The sequence below is a fragment of the Bos indicus x Bos taurus genome, chromosome 7 (genome assembly GCF_003369695.1).
Source record: "Bos indicus x Bos taurus breed Angus x Brahman F1 hybrid chromosome 7, Bos_hybrid_MaternalHap_v2.0, whole genome shotgun sequence".
In the NCBI taxonomy this organism is placed as follows: domain Eukaryota; kingdom Metazoa; phylum Chordata; class Mammalia; order Artiodactyla; family Bovidae; genus Bos; species Bos indicus x Bos taurus.
In genome coordinates this window covers 105,615,302-105,632,079 of record NC_040082.1, presented here as the reverse complement: position 1 = coordinate 105,632,079, position 16,778 = coordinate 105,615,302, and the positions used below count along the sequence as shown (strand labels likewise).

At 47.6% G+C, this 16,778-nt stretch overlaps 1 protein-coding gene, 1 non-coding gene and 2 pseudogenes across 4 annotated transcripts in view; 1 reads left to right on the top strand and 3 right to left on the bottom strand.

Moving 5' to 3' along the window:
• The window catches only part of PGPEP1 (pyroglutamyl-peptidase I), a 39,543-nt gene that overhangs the window by 19,577 nt on the left and 3,188 nt on the right, over positions 1–16,778 (bottom strand). The gene's annotated exons all lie outside the window — the stretch shown is intronic.
• Positions 1,122–1,888, bottom strand: LOC113896160 (annotated as a pseudogene).
• LOC113896683 lies at positions 5,141–7,803 on the top strand (annotated as a pseudogene).
• Positions 8,850–8,952, bottom strand: LOC113896698. Its single transcript, XR_003512077.1, has one exon. It is a non-coding gene; the product is annotated as a U6 spliceosomal RNA (small nuclear RNA).

Here is a 16,778-nt window from a genome sequence, read left to right as displayed (position 1 = left end):
GGGTAGTGGCGGGTGTAGGGGGGTCTCAAATGCCAACACCAGGAACTAGGACCCCAACCCTCTTGCCAAGCCCAGTGACATGTAAGATCAGGAGGGGTCCCCCAAGAAATTCCACAGCCGGAGAGATAAGGGCAGAATGCAGACTTGGTGCACGGTGAGCTGCAGACACTGGTGGATAGATGACTGGGGGGCAAGGGGGTTATATTTTATGTGAAATCTATTTTAAAACACGCTAAAGAAAAAACTTTGTAAAATATGTAATTTCTCACACAATCATTTTTCTTGGTCACTAATAGTTCTGTTCTTCATGCTCCCTTGTCCTCTCAACTCCCCGGTCTGTGGAGATGGGAATCAGGGGGGACTTTCCTTAAAGGTTTGCAGATCCAGAGATGAGACAGGCCTGGTGTTCCCGGCACACAGACACGATCTCTACCTGACCATACTGTTTTTTACACCATTGAACCCCTGAGAAGAGCTGGAAGTTTTAGCTCTGTGCTCCCTGTTCCCATTCCCATGATTTTATCAATATTCACCCTGTTTCTGCACACTGCATGCCCAGGCCAATTATTCTGAATGGCCACACATTAAAAATAACAAGATTTGGGATTTCCCTGGAGGTCCAGGGGTTAAAACCCCGTGCTTCCACTGAAGGGGGATCGGGTTCAATCTTTGGTTTGGGAACTAAGATTCCACATGCTGCTCGGTGTGGGCAAAAAAAACCAAAAAAAGACATTACAGACCACTTTGCTTGAGGCTTATTGGATACACCCAAGTTTTGTTTGGGCTTCCCTGGTGGCTCAGATAAAGACTCTGCCTGTAATGAGGGAGACCAGGGTTTGATTCCTGGGTTGGGAAGATTCCCTGGAGGAGGGCATGGCAGTCTACTCTAGTGGTTTTCTTTTTTTAGAAAGAAAATCACTTCATTCTAATTAGTTCACAAACAATAACAGCAGAAAATCACGTTTAAGAGGGCATAACTGCTTCTTCTGCCCAAACCCAAACTCAATACCATCCCAATGAACTTCCATATAGTGACAACGCCCTCTTCCACTGCAGTCCTGAAGCACAAAAGCTATTAATAATTAAGGAGAAGTTTAACGGGTGGTCTCACACTTCATATCTTCACTATTAATTTTACTTTATTGCTAAATCAACACGGTCAAGAGAGGTGATTTTTACGTCTTCAATTGGCACTTCTTGATTAAGCTAATCCGTTGGCCAATCTGCACTGTTTGAGCACCTTGATGAAACCCTCGCAAAGTTTAAGGTCACCCTGGCTCTGGGCACACTCTAAAAACTGTTTCACCGCATAGAAGCAGGGGCCATTCTGCTGCAGCTGTGCCGGCTGGGTTCCCTGAGGCTCCTGCTAAGTGATTCAGGCCTTGGGGACTCAGCTCTGCTTCCTCCACTGAAGTCCCCCGTGATGGTGTGACCCAGAGCGCGGCCCAAGGCAGAAGCCACAGCCACACTGGCAGCAGTGTTGCCAGCTGGGCCAGCAGACCTGACTGCTGGGGAGCAGCGGGGGAGCCAGCGGCAGGTGGGGGAGCCGCTGCTGGCGGCTGAGCTGTGGGCCCTGGCCTGGGCGCTGCTCTCATCTCAGGCTGGCAGGAGGGGCCACGCAGGAAGTGTGGCCTCGGCTTCCACGAGGCATCTTGACTGCACTGCTAAGCCCACTCTAGTGTTCTTGCCTGGAGAATCATATGGACAGAAGAGTCTGGTGGACTACAGTCCATGGGGTCGCCAAGAGTCAGATATGACTGAGCGACCAGGCACAGCACAGCACAAGTTTTGTTTGGCAAGTTGACTGGAGACCAAATCTCCTCTCCTCTCCTGAATTGCCCCTCCTCTGTCTTTGGAATTCTCCAGGCAAGAATACTGGAGTGGGTTGCCATTCCCTTCTCCAGGGGATCCTCCCAACCCAAGGCAGAATCTAAAATCACATCATGAGACTTCCCTGGTGATCTGGTGGCTAAGATTCTGTGCTCCCAATGCGGGGGATCCAGGTTTGATCCGGGGGATCCAGGTTTGATCCCTGGTCAGGGAAATAGATCCCACATACGACAGCTGAGAGTTCTCATGCCACCACGAAGATCTCATGTGCTGCAACTGGGACCCAGCTTGGCCAAATAAATAAATAAATATTAAAAAAAATAAACCAAGTCATATCACAGCCCTTCCTGCTTCTTCCCTGCTGTGACTCCTGCCACGCTCAGAATACAACTCTTCACTCCCCACCATGGCCCATGACGCCCGGGGGTCTGGACACTGCCCTCCTCTCCCTTCTGCTCCATCCCCCCAGTGCAGTCGCCTATGTACCAGACTCACTCCTGCCTCAGGGCCTTTGCTCTGGCTGTTCCTTCTGCTTAAAATGCTTTTTCCCTCTCTTTGAGGAGTCAGTTGACTTCTCAGCCCTCATGTCTCAGCCTCCCAAGACCTTCTGGAAGTCCAGCCCACTTTACATGCTCTCTTGACCCCACAGGGGTCCCAGCCACAGCCCAGGATGTGCACGCATTCGATGCTGATGAATGTCAGCTGAACAAGTGAGCAGCTCAAGCGTGGGCTGACAACAAATACAGAACTAGCCAAGCCTAGGCAAGTACTCGGTGCCCCTGAGGGTGCCTTGCTTTCCTTAACTGTAAATGGGTTTGGACTTGCTGTTGGCTAAGACGCTTCTTTCCTTTTTATCCTTTCTTACATCTAAAAGCCACCTCATCCATATGACCCAGGAATCTCACAACTGGTCATAAATCCTGAGGAAACCGTACTTGAAAAAGACACATGTACACCAGTCCTCACTGCTGCACTATTTACAATAGCTAGGACAGAAGCAGCCTGGATGTCCATCAACAGGTGAATGGATAAAGAAGCTGTGGTACATACACACAATGGAAAACTGCTGCTGCTGCTGCTAAGTCACTTCAGTCGTGTCCGACTCTGTGTGACCCCATAGACGGCAGCCCACCAGGCTCCCCATCCCTGGGATTCTCCAGGCAAGAACACTGCAGTGGGTGGCCATTTCCTTCTCTAATGCATGAAAGTGAAAAGTGAAAGTGAAGTTGCTCAGTCGTGTCCAACCCTCAGCGACCTCATGGACTGCAGCCTACCAGGCTCCTCCATCCATGGGATTTTCCAGGCAAGAGTACTGGAGTGGGGTGCCACTGCCTTCTCCGCAATGGAATACTACTCAGCCCTAAAAAGGAACACATTTGAGTCAGTTCTAATGAGGCAGATGAACCTTGAGCCTATTATACAGAGTGAAGTAAGTCAGAAACAGAAAGACAAATGCCATATATTAATGCGTATATATTCCATAATCTAGAAAGACGATACTGATGAACCTACCTGCAGGGCAGCAATGGAGACGCAGACACAGAGAATAGACTTGCGGACACAGTGGAGGAAGGAGAGGGTGGGACGAATTGAGAGAGGAGCACGGAAACATGCACGTTACTATATGTAAAATAGATGGCCAGCGGGGACTTGCTGCATGATTCAGAGAGCTCAGCCCAGCACTCCCTGACGATCTAGAGGGGTGGGATAGGGTGGGAGGTTGAAGGCAGGTTCAAGAGGGAGGGGACAGATGTATACCTATGGATGGTCCATGCTGATATATGGCAGAAACCAACACAATACTGTAAAGCAATTATCCTACAATTAAGAATAAATAAAATTTTTTTAAAAAGTAGCCTCAGGACTTCCCTGGTGGTCCAGTGGCTAAGACCCTGCACTCCCAACGCAGCGGGGCCCGAATGTGATCCTTGATCAGGAACTAGATCTAGATCCCACGGGCCACAACTAAGACTTGGCAGAGCTAAATAAACAAACATTAATGGAATAAAATAAAAGTAGCCTCACTGTTCACAACAGCTGAAAGGCAGGAACAGCCTGCGTGTTCATCGACGGATGAAAGGATATAAACGAAACACAGTCCACCCACACAGTGGAATTTTACTGAGCCATGAAAAGGAAGGAAACACGGACACTAAGACGTGGGCGAGCTTTGAAAACATCATGCTGTGTGAAAGAAGTCAGACGCAAACGGTCACGTGTTAAGTGATTCCACTTACACGAAATGTCCAGAGCAGGCAAACCCACAGAGACAGAAAGCAGATCGGTGGTGGCAAGGGCTTGGGGCCCAGGGGTGGGGAATGACTGCCAATGGAGACAGGACTCCCTCTCTGGATGATAAAAGCATCCCGGAATTAGAGGCGGTGGTTGGACAGCATGGTGAATGTAATAAATGCCCCTGATTTGTATACTTTAAAAGGGTTAATTTTATATTATGTAAGTTCATCTCAATTTTTTTTTAAGAAAGGGGAAAAAAGCAGCTCTTCACTGTGCAGATGGTGGAAGGTGGGAGTTGGGGCAGAGCCTCTAGAGCCAGGGGGCTGGGTCTGTTCTCCCCCTGCTTCCTGGCTGGGTGACTCCAGGCAAGGCACTCACACTCCGTGCACTTTAGTTCCCTCACCTGGAAATGGATGAACAGTGGTGCCCATATCACAGGGGAAAAATAATAAAACAACACATGTGAAAGGCCTAGTGCTGAAAAGGGCTCAAAACATGTTAAATCATATTTTACAACAATAATGTGTTTCCTTTAAAAAAAAAAAATCAGGGACTCCTCTGGTGGTCCAGTGGCTAAGATTCCATGCTTCCAATGCAGGGGGCCCAGGTTCGATCCCTGGTCAGCGAATAAGGATCCCACATGCCATGGGGCATGGCCAGAAAGAAGAAAAAGAAAAAATTACGCTGAATGAAAGAAGCCAGACACAAAAGGACAAAAACTGAATGATTTCACTTATATGAGGTCCCTATTACCATCTGAGCCACCTAGGGCTTCCCAGGTAAAGAATCTGCCTGCAGTGAGGGAGACCTGGGTTCAATCCCTGAATCAGGAAGATCCCCTGGAGTAGGAAATGGAAACCCACCCCAGCATTCTTGCCTGGAGAATTTCATAGATAGTACAGTTCATGGGGTTGCAAAGAGTCAGGCATGACTGAAGCGACCGAGCATGCACAGAGCAGTCAGATTCATAGAGACAGAAAGTATTTAAAATGATGGGTGTCAGAGACTGGGCAGAGGGGAAGATGGGGAATTGGTGTTTCAGGGTTTCAGCTGTGAAGATGAAAAAGTTCGGGAGATGAACGGTGGTGATGGTGTGGTGCTCAGTCGTGTCTGACTCTTGTGACTCCACGGACTGTAGCCTGCCGATGGGGCTCCTCTGCCGATGGGATTTCCCAGGCAAGGATACTGGAGTGGGGTACCATTTCCTCCTCCAGGGGATCTTTTCCCAACCAGGGAAGGTCAAACCTGCATCTCTGGAGCATCCTGCATTGGCAGGCAGGTTCTTTACCAGCAGCGCCGCCTGGAAAGCCCACGGTAAGGATGGCTACACAACAGTGGGGATGTACTTAGTGCACTGATTTGTACACCTGCAAACGGTTCAAAGGGCAACGTTTATGTTCTGTATATTTTATTGCAATTTGAAAAAGAAAAAGCTGGAAGCTACAGTCTGTGTCAATCACCTTACTGAGCAGGGACACTAAAGGCATCTGCTGAAGTGCTGACACCAAGGACTCTCAGGCACTTGTTATCAGGAAGACAAACAGCTTCCGTCAGGCCTCCTTCCCTGACTGTGGGATCTTAGCACATGATTCCCTGTGGTCTGAGCTGTTCCCTGCGCACCGGACTCTCCACATTGGAGATTTCTAATTTGGCTCTTTACCAACTGTACTTCATTTGTTGAAAGCTGGGAACTATTAGATTCCAATTATAAATCCTCCAGAACTTTCTGGAATTCCTTCCTGCTTTTTCTCTCAAGCTCAATGGAAAAATCTAAAATCTACACAGGATGGGACTTCCCTGGCTGTCCAGTGGTTAAGACTCTGAGCTTCCACTGCAGGGGGTGAGAGGGAACTAAGATCCCACATGCCGCGCAGTATGGCCAAATAAATCAATAAAACAAAATAAAATCTACACAGTAAATGGGCTTCCCTGGTAGCTCAGTTAGTAAAGAATCCACCTGCAACGCAGGGGACCCAGGTTTGATCCTTGGGTCAGGAAGAACCCCTGGAGGAGGACAAGGCAACCCCCTCCAGTATTCTTGCTTGGGAAATCCCACGGACAGAGGAGCGATGAGGTCACAGAGTCAGACACGACTGAGTGACTAAACCGCCACCACAGAGTAAACATCCACTTCCAAGCCCGCCACACACTCACGATTTCAGTCTCCCACAGGAAGCAGCCAGACATGCGAAGGCCCCGGTGTGGAGTCCCCCTCGGTTTCCTTAAATGATGAACTGTGTCCCTTTGTCAGGATCTTGAACGTGTAGGGGAAATGGGGATGTACAAACTTTTCATTTGCAAGGAATGTGAATTTCCCAGAAAGCCATGGGTTCAGAGCACAGTGCACCTTCGCCCAAGCCTCAGGCCGGACAGTCCACCACGTTCAGTTCCTTCTCCCAGTGGAGCTAATACTACTTAATATTTTCCTCAAGCGCAATCATTTAATTTTTTCCCTTAAATACATTTAGCTGTATCCCTAGGTGCCCAGGTGGCACAGTGGTAAAGACTCACCTGCCAATGCAGGAGACACAAGAGTTATGGGTTCGATCCCTGGGTTGGAGAAGATCCCCTGGAGAAGGAAATGGCAGCCCCTTCCAGTATTCTTGCCTGGGAAATTCCAAGGACAGAGGAGCCTGGCGGGCTACAGTCCATGGGTCACAAAGAGTCGGACACGACTGAGTGACGGAGCACGTGCACACACACACACATGCACATACAAATACTAGGTGACAATACCCATGAGTTACAGGGCAACTTTAATATAAGATACATTATATATTAAAGACGTGCTTTGTGCTCAGTCGACCAGTTGTGTATTATTAAAGACATGGCCACCATAATTTCACGATTGACCTATATACAGTGTGCGTATACTTTTCATAAAAGAAATATTTCAAAAATAATTTCAAGCACTGCTCTCTTCCTCCAAAAGTATTTTTAAGTTATTCCTTTAAAAATTAACTCGAGTTAAAAAAAAAAAAGAAAACTAACTCAAGTAGATAAACAACAAAGTCCTATTGTATAGCACAGGGAACTATATTCAATATCTTGTAATAAACTATAATGGAAAATAATTTGAAAAAGAATATATACATGTATATAATATTGTGTGTATATATATACATATCATTTTGCTATACACCAGAAACACAACATTGTAAATCAACTATATTTCTACTAAAAATATATAAATAAAAACTAACTGAAGCCTCTCTCGCTCCCTGGCCATCTTGGCGGCTGCTCTTGGTTGGAGGCGTCCCGCATCTAAGGCAGGAAGCTGGTGGCCGCAAAGAAGACGAAAAAGTCACTGGAGTCGATCAGCTCTAAGCTCCAGCTGGTTAGGAAAAGTGGAAAGTACGTACTGGGGTACAAACAGACTCTGAAAATGATCAGACAAGGCAAAGCGAAACTGGCCATCCTCGCCAACAGCTGCCCAGCCTTGAGGAAATCTGAGAGAGAGTATTCGCCATGTTGGCCAACAACACTGGTGTCCATCACCACACTGGCAATAATACTGAACTGGGCACAGCATGTGGAAAATCCTGCAGAGTACGCACGCTGGCTATCGTTGAGCCAGGTGATTCTGATATTACTAGAAGCATGCCAGAACAGACTGGTGACAAGCAAATCATGTACAATTTTTCCTTAATAAAACTGGCCAGAGCTTGTTTAAAAAAAAAAAAGACTAGCGGAAGTAATTTTTTTGAACACAGTGTTCGGACTCTGCCCTCAGGTTAAAGACAAAAAGAACCGTCAGCAAATACTAAATTCTAGTGAGTAGGTTTTCCTTGGGGGAAGTGTGGGTTAGCCATTCTGAAGTTTCTTTCTATTTATTCTGGGATCGATCAAAGAAGTGAACACACCGGGGATCATGGCAGGGGAGGGCCACACTGTCGGAGGAAGGCGTTATATGTCTGTGATGTTGGATCCAATTTGGAGGTATCCGTGCAAATTTCAGGGTTTTGATACAGAAATGGGTGTGAGTTTGGATGCTCTCAAAATACCGCTATTGTTAAAACGGATAACCAACAAGGACCCACTGTATAGCATAGGGAGCTTTACTCCATATTATATAACAATCTAAATAGGGAAAGAATTTGAAAAAAAAAAAAACAGATATATGTGTATGTATAACTGAATCACTTTGCAGGTGATTAACAATTAACTCATTGTTCTGCGACCCCATGGACTCTAGCCTGCCAGGCTCCTCTGTCTATGGGATTTCCCCAGCAAGAATACTGGAGTGGGTTGCCATTTCCTTCGCCAGGGGATCTTGCCAACCCAGGGATCGAACCCACGTCTTCTGCATCGCCAGGCAGATTCTCTACCACTGAGCCACCAGGGAAGCCCTAATCAACTGTACTCCAATATAAAATAAAAAGTGTTTGTTTTTTTTTTAAAGAAGGAGGTGCAGGGGTGGGTGAGTGGGTATGAATGTACACACCTCCACTTTCTGGCTCTGCCCACTGACAGAGCTCAGAAACAATGACATCCGAGTAGCAATGAGCACACCCAGCTCCCCGATTCCAGCTTTATGATTTTTTTTAAAATTTTTAATTGGAGGATTTCATTATTGCTTTACACTGTTGTGTTGGTTTCTGCCAAACATCAATGTGAATCAGGCATAAATATACATATGCTCCCTCCCTCTTTAGCCTCCCTCCCACCCCACCCCCATCTCCTCCCTCTAGGTCATCCAGAGCTCTGGACTGAGCTCCCTATGTTATACAGTAACTTCCCACTAGCTATCTACTTTACACACGGTAGTGGATATACGTCACTGCCAAAATATGGAATGCTTAACGAATTCGCCTGTTATCCTTGGGTGGAGGCCATGCTAATCTTCTCTGTATTGTTCCAATTTTACTATATGTGCTACAGAAGCGAGTTCTAGCTCTCAGTTTTAAATACTATTATCCACTAAGAATGAAGGCTTTCTTGGAGAAGTGGCTCATTTCAGGGATGGGGCAGGGAGAGTATAAAGGTGGTCCTGGAGTTACTATATGACCCAGTAACTCCCCTTCTAATACAAACGTACACACCAAAGATAAATGAAGACCTTCATCCACACAAAAACTTGTGTGTGAATGTCCATCCAGCATTACTCTTATAACCAAAGGGTGGAAATAAGCCACATGGCCGTCAACAGGTGAACAAATAAATGAAACACGATCTCATCCACACAGTGAAATATTACTCAGCCACGAAAAGGAGTGAGGCACCGATTCATGCTACAGCAGGAATGGATCTCAAAAATGTTGTGCTGAGAGGATGAAAGGGACATAAAAGGCCACGTCTTATATGATTCCATTTTTATGAAATGTCCAGAAAAGGCAAATCCATAGAGACAGAAGGTAAATGAGTGGCGACCCGAGGAAAAGGAGGAATGGGAATGACAGTCAGTGGGTATGAAGCATTTTTGAAGTGATGAAAATGTCCTGGATTAAATTGAGGTGATGGTTGTACAACTCTGTGACTATAATTAATAAATCGCTAAATTATACACTTTAAGAGGGTGAAATCTATGGCACATGATTATATCGCAATAAAATTATATCTCAACTTTAAAAAGCACACAAAGCATCTGACATCCAACACTCAGGCAGAAATCAGTAGATCTAAAATTACTGGGAAATTAAATATGTATTTCCAGGGACTCCACTGGTGGTCCAGTGACTAAAGACGCCACGCTCCTGGAGCAGGCGACACAGGTTCAATCCCTGGCCCAGGAAGATGCCACATGCCACAGAGCAAATAAGCCTGTATGTGACAACTACTGAACCCGTGCTCTGCAACGAGAGAAGCCATCACAGTGAGAAACCTGCATGCAGCAATGAGGACCCAGTGCAGCCAAAAATAGATTATTATTTTTCTAAAAAGTGTATTTTCAAAAAGTGAGCATGGAATCAAAAAAAGAAGAAAGTGCTCAAGAATAATGGGCTTCCCAGGTGGCACTAGTGGTAAAGAACCCACCTGAGAATGTAGGAGATACAAGAGACTTGGGTTCAGTCCCTGGATGGCGAAGATCCCCTGGAGAATGAAATGGCAACCCACTCCAGTATACTTGCCCAGAAAATCCCATGGACACAGGAACCTGGCAGGCTACAGTCCATGGGGTCGCAAAGAGTTGGACACAACTGAAGCGACGTGACACAACACGAGAATGACAGGGACATGGACCACAGACACAGGAGCCAGCCTGAACAGGCTGCCACGGGCCAGATGTGGGACAATCTGAACATCAAAATTAAGACAGTAAGAAAAGAATCTGGAAAAGAGTGTGTGTGTGTGTGTGTGTGTGTGTGTACAACTGAATCAGTTTGCTGTACACCTGAAACTAACACATGGTCAGCCAATTCTACTCCAATATAAAATAAAATCTTTTTAAACAAATTAAGAGAGGGATTTCCCTGGTGGTCCAGTGGTTAAGATGCTGTGCTCCAAATGCAGGAGGCCCAGGTTCCATCCCTGGTCAGGGCACTAGATCCTGTTTGCCACAACTAAAAATCCTGCATACTGCAATGAAGATCCATGTGCCGCAACTAAGACGGAGCGTAGTCAAAGAAAAAGTAATTTTAAAAATAAAGACAGTAAGAGATTATCATCTGTGGAGGACAGTCAGTACCCATGAATTCACACAGATACAAATACACTTCCAGTAGAAAGCCATAAAAAGTATCGAAGGAAAGAAGGAATTAGAAAACCATCATTTGGCAACCATCATAGGAAAATAAAAACTAATTGAATGAGACTCACCAGGAGATCCTAATATGATCTCGATGTAACTCTCTATGGGATACTTTTTCTTTACAAAGGGCAAGAAAGTAACTTTGCAGAGAAGAAACCCATCAGAAAGTAACTTTGCAGAGAAGAAACCCATCAGAAAGTAACTTTGCAGAGAAGAAACCCATCCTTTCTCACCTTTAACAAGTCAACAGCGCATCCAGTGCCTCCTGATACCATCCCTGCAGAAGGACACAACATCACTTCTGTGGGATTCTTGCCCCAAGTACACAGCCTCCGGTCTAGTCTTGAGGAAACACCACCCGAGGGACGTTCTTAGCCAACAACATCATCCGTGAGACTCAAAGGAAGACTGAGGAACTTTCCAGATCACAAGGGATTAGAGAAATGGAACGACTGAACCCTATGCACAATCCAGAATTCTCTTTCGCCATGAAGAATTTTAATACGATGCGGGGCAAAATCTGAATCAGAGCTGTACATCATAGAATTGTGTCAGCGTTCAAGGATTCTGATTTTGATCACCGTGCTGAGGTCGTGTTTTAGGAAACATACAGTGACATATTTAAAGACAGAGGGGTCTCGCGCCTGCAGCTGACTCCTAAACAACACAAAGCATGACAGTTCCTCAAAACATGAAACACAGAATTATCTTACGATGCAACCATGCCACTTCAGGGTGCATACCCACAAAAGCTGGAAGCAGGGTCTTGAAGAGATACTCCCTGTTTGTGTTCATGGCTGCATTACTCACGGGTGCTCAAATGTAGAAGCAACCCGCGTGTCTACTGACCCATTAATGGATAAGCAAAATGTGGTATATACCTGCAATGGACTGTTAACCAGCCTTAAAGAGGAAGAAAATTCTGACACATGTTACTGTATGAGTGAACCTTGAAAACCCTATGCTAAATGAAATAAGCCAGACACAAAAGGACAAAACTGGATGGTTCGACTTACATGAAGTCCCTAGTGTGGTCAGAGTCTTAGTGACAGAAAGTACAATGATAGCCGCCAGGGGCCATGGGGAGAGGGGGAGAATGGGGAGTTAGAGTTTAATGGCAATGGAGTTTCAGTTTGGAAGATGAGAAAGTTCTGGAAATGAATGACAATGATGGATGCAAAACAATGTGAATGTATTTAATGCCATTGAATAATAGCACACTTAATAACAGTTAATGTGGTAAAGTTTGTTATATATATTTTACCACAATTAAAAAAATTACTTAGCAGTAAGAAAATATTTTAAACTATATTTATCTACCTACTTACCTATTTATCCACCTGCTGCTGCTAAGTCGCTTTAGTCGCGTCCAACTCTGTGCGACCCCATAAACGGCAGCCCACCAGGCTCCCCCGTCCCTGGAATTCTCCAGGCAAGAACACTGGAGTGGGTTGCCATTTCTTTGTCCAGTGCATGAAAGTGAAAAGTGAAAGTGAAGTGGCTCAGTAGTGTCTGACTCTTTTCGACCCCATGGACTGCAGCCTACCAGGCTCCTCGATCCATGGGATTTTCCAGGCAAGAGTACTGAAGTGGGGTGCCATTGCCTTCTCCCTATCTATTTATCTATGTGCTTAGTCATGTCTAACTCTTTGTGACCCCATGGACTGTAGCCTGCCAGGTTCCTCTGTCCATGGAATTTTTCAAGCAAGAATACTGGAGTGGGTTGCCATTTCATTCTCCAAGGGATCTTTCCAACCCAGGGATCTAACCTGAGTCTTCTACATAGGCAGACAGATTCTTTACCATTGAGCCACCTGGGAAGCCCCTAATTATCTATAGAGAAATGCAATATAATGTTAACATTTGGGGACTCCGGGTGTGAAAAGACTTCTTGGCACTATCCTTATAACTTGTCAAAAAATAAATTTTTTTAAATGAATGGGGTTAAAGACGGCTTTCTCTCCCACCACTGCTGAGAGGAGAAATCTCCAGCAAAGACCTTCTCTCGACATAAGGTAAATAATTTCGTCTATCTTTATATCCTGTCAACGACAACCTCATTTCTCCTTGCCCTCCTGCCCCCTGCAGCTTGAAATTGCCCTGTCTCCTCTCCGGCTTTTCTTCCCCATGGACCTCGCAGCCCTTTCTGGCAACAGAAGATGAAAGGGCAGTAATTAAAAGAATCCATGACTTCCCTGGCGGTCCCGGGGTTAAGAATCCGCCTGCCAATGCAGGGGACACCGGTTCAACCCCTGGTCCGGGAAGAATCCACGTGTAGCAGAGCAGCTAAGCCCGCGTGCGGCAACTGCTGAAGACTGAGCCCTAGAGCCTGTGCTCAGCAACAAGAGAAGCCACTGCAGTGAGAAGCCTCCGCGCCGCAACCAGAGGGGAGCCCCACGCTCCAGCACCAGAGAAAGCCTGCACGCAGCGACGAAGACCCAGTGCAGCCGAAAATAAATAATTTGTTAAAAGAATTCTAAAGAAAAAAAATCCATCTCCCAGGTTAAGTGAGGACTTCAAAGGATCACCTTTATTCATTTAGAGTTTCGCTTGGGGACTTGTCCTCAAAGCGAGACTGCAACGGGCCACCCAATGTGCGGGCAAGTCAACTGGTGGAACCATCTCTGTGGGTGGGGGGCTGGGAGACTGAAGATGCTGCTGACTCGGTTAGTAACCCAGCCAGGAAAACTCTAGAGGGCACAGGAACCCCCTCGGTGGCCACCACAGTGTGATGTGCCAGACAGACGTGCAGCAGCCCCACCCTGTGGATCCTCTCTTTGCCTCTCTTCACCTAGCAGACTGGTTCCCGCCTGCTGATCACCCTCATTTGCACACAGTAACTCAAGGGTCACTCCCACCCACTGGGTGATGTCTACCGGGCATTAGTGGGAACAACTGTCCACATGACTGCTGATGATTCAAAAATCACCTGATGCCAGCAGGGTGTCATGGAGTGGGTCACCTTCTTGTTCTAACCTTTTCTCCTCATGTCCTCTGGGTCCTCACCCACCCCCTCCCCAGCTGGGGGTAAAATAAACTAAGAAAACCATCCCTGGGACTTCCCTGGTGGTCCAGTGGTTGAGAATCTGCCTTCCAATGCAAGGGACGTGGGTCTGATCCCCGGTTGGGGAACCAAGACTCCACATGCCTCAGGGCAACTAAGCCCACGTGCTGAGACTAGAGAAGCCTCCGCACCGCAATGAAGACCCAGCACCGACGCTGAAATTTAAAAAGAAAAGAAAATCATCATTGAAGATACACACACGTCACATGGCCAGCATCCCCAGAGAGGCAACCACATGCTCATCAAAGACCCTGAGAGGGGCGTCCTTGCTGCTGTATTCCTGGGGAGCAAACCCTGAAGGCCCCAGTGCCAGTGCCAAGGGGAAGAGGGGGGGTCGGGAGACAGGACAGCTGTCCCTGCCCCCAGAGACACACCAGTGCAGGCTGAGCAAAAGCAGCCAGTGGGAGAGGATCACGGAGCCTGCTCCAAGGACCACCTCCTTTGCTTGCCGCTTGAGACCAGGCAACACCCATCTGTGGTGACAGAGCTCGGGAAGCAGCTGCCTACAGGGCAGGATGAGGCGATGGGGGGCAGCGGGTGGGTACTGAGCAGGAAAGAATGTTCGGGGTTGATGGGAATCAAACAACTATCTTGCTCAAAGCATTAGTGACATGGACATGGATACTTTTTTATTTATTTGTTTTTTTATTTTTTGCCACACAGCATGGTATATGGGGATCTTCCTGGGCCAGGAATTGAACCCAAGTCCCCTGCAGTGGAAGCACAGTGTCTTAACCACTGGACCACCAGGGAAGTCCTAGGCATAAATACTTTTCACCAAAGTGATGGGGGCATTGAAGACATGGGTACATGATTTTAAACAAATGATTCCCCAAATTTTAAGAAGGGCAAGGGTGGGAGAGGAATAACTACACTTTTCATTTGAAGTTTGGAAAGGTTAGGAGAAGCTAAATTCTTGGCTTCTGAATACTTTCTGCTCCAAAAGGTCTGGACGGTTCTCCTGGGGGGGAGGGTAACAGTGCACCCCGAGTCCGCCAGGCACATATCGTGAAAGGAAAGGGACTTGGGCGCCCCAGACAACGCATTGTCTAACACCCATCTACCTGACAAGACCCTGCTGCTCGGCTGCGTCTGACCGATTCCCTTGACCCCACAACAAAGACCCCCTTTGTTCCCTGGTTAATATCCTTAGCAGGTCTGTCTAGACTCACTGTGGCAGTAATTGTCCCGTGATGTCACTAGGACCTGTGACCCAGTTCCTCCTTGCCCTGCTTGGTCAGGGAAGGCTCCAGACATCCCCAAGCTAAGGGGTCCCAGCCCTTGACACCCACCTGAGCCTCCTAGGGAGAGACACACCCACAGCTAGCATCCCATGCTAACCACCCAAGACCTGAGAGGAGATATGACACTTGAAAAATGCACTCCCCTCCTGCTTGAGGTGCTGAGAGGTAGCGGCGTCTTGGGCAAAAGGAAAGGGGGGTGCCCCTCTATCCCCAGAGCTCCCACCTCCCCCATGGAGCTGGTGGGAAACAGGTCACCCTCTGCTGGGGCACAACTTCACCCAGGGCGTGAGGAAGGAAGGTCAGATGAGAGAGAGAAGAGAGACAGAAACAGACAGAGAGACAGAGAGCGAGACAGACAGAGAAAGAAGTGGGGAGAAGGAGAGAGAAAGGAGGGAGCGAAAGACAGAGGTGGAGGGAGAAGGGGAAAGAGAGAGAGCTTGAGCGACAGAGACAGGGGAAAGACAGAGACCCAGAGAGGCCACGGGAAACTGGAAGAGAGAGAGACAGAAGGGAAGAGAGATATGAAGAGAGAAGGGGAAAGACAGAGGTCCAGAGAGCAAGAAACAGAGAAACAGAGACACCCAGAGAGAAGCCGAGAGAGAGAGAGATGTGGAGAGACAGGCTGAGAGGGGCAATCCGGTCCCTGGCAGAGGAGGAGGAGTTCCTTCCCCAGGTGGCAGCTTAAGCTTCAGGAAAAAGCAGTTGGGACAGGAGGTGACTGCTGCTCACCTCCCCTCACCCAACACCCATCTTCAGCTTGAGGTGATGACATCAGTGGTTGCCCACAGCTACCAAATGTCTGGGCCACACCAAAAGCACTCCTAGGCATATTTTCTTGAGGAATGGGTTAGACCCGTCCAGTGGCTACACCCCTCCCATGGGCAAATGTGTTCCATCCAGAGTAACTGGAAAGCACCACCAGCAGCTCCAAGTTACCCCATGGGCGGATCCTGCAGATGCCCTGCTGTACAGCAGGTGTGGGTTGCTGTTCAGTCGCTCAGTCATGTCTGACCCTTTGTGACCCCACGGGCTGTAGCCCACCAGGCTCCTCTGTCCATGGGACTTTCTAGGCAAGAATACTGGAGTGCAAAGGCATGCGCCACAACTGCAACTGCATTGACACCAAGTTCTAGAATAGGCAGAATGCACCTATGGTGGCCATAAAGGCTGCAGAGACGTCTGCACCTGGGTGGGGGGCAGGGGGTGGTGGGAGCAGCTGGGGAAGGACATAAGGGGATTCTGCAATGCCGAAGAGCACAGAAGGGGCTGAGAATGTTCTAGATTTCAATCTGGGCTCAGGCGCCACAGAGGTGCACAGGCGTCAAACATCATGGAGTTAGACAGCTGAGTGCACTCAGGGTACCTGGGGGCGGCTCCAGCTTTTTAAAAGGGAAATGATCAGGTCTGGGAAGGTTGGCATCTTTTTAGCTGGGCAATGGTGGAGAACCCTCTCTTGCTGTCTCATAAAGTAAAGGAAGAAAATTCAAAGACTTCTAGAGGCGAGGTCTGGAGAGAGGGTTGACTGAAATAGAAAGTGGATCTCCCCTCCGGCAGCAGGAGGAGAAGCTGCCATCCTTCACCATCCGAGTCCTGATGCTCTGAGGGATTTCCAAAGATTGTTTAATTGATTTTTCTCCTATTTAGATGCAGATCATAGTGTCTGGGGGCCCGGGAATTCAGACACACGGCTTTGTATCCACTCAGCCCCGTGAAGGCT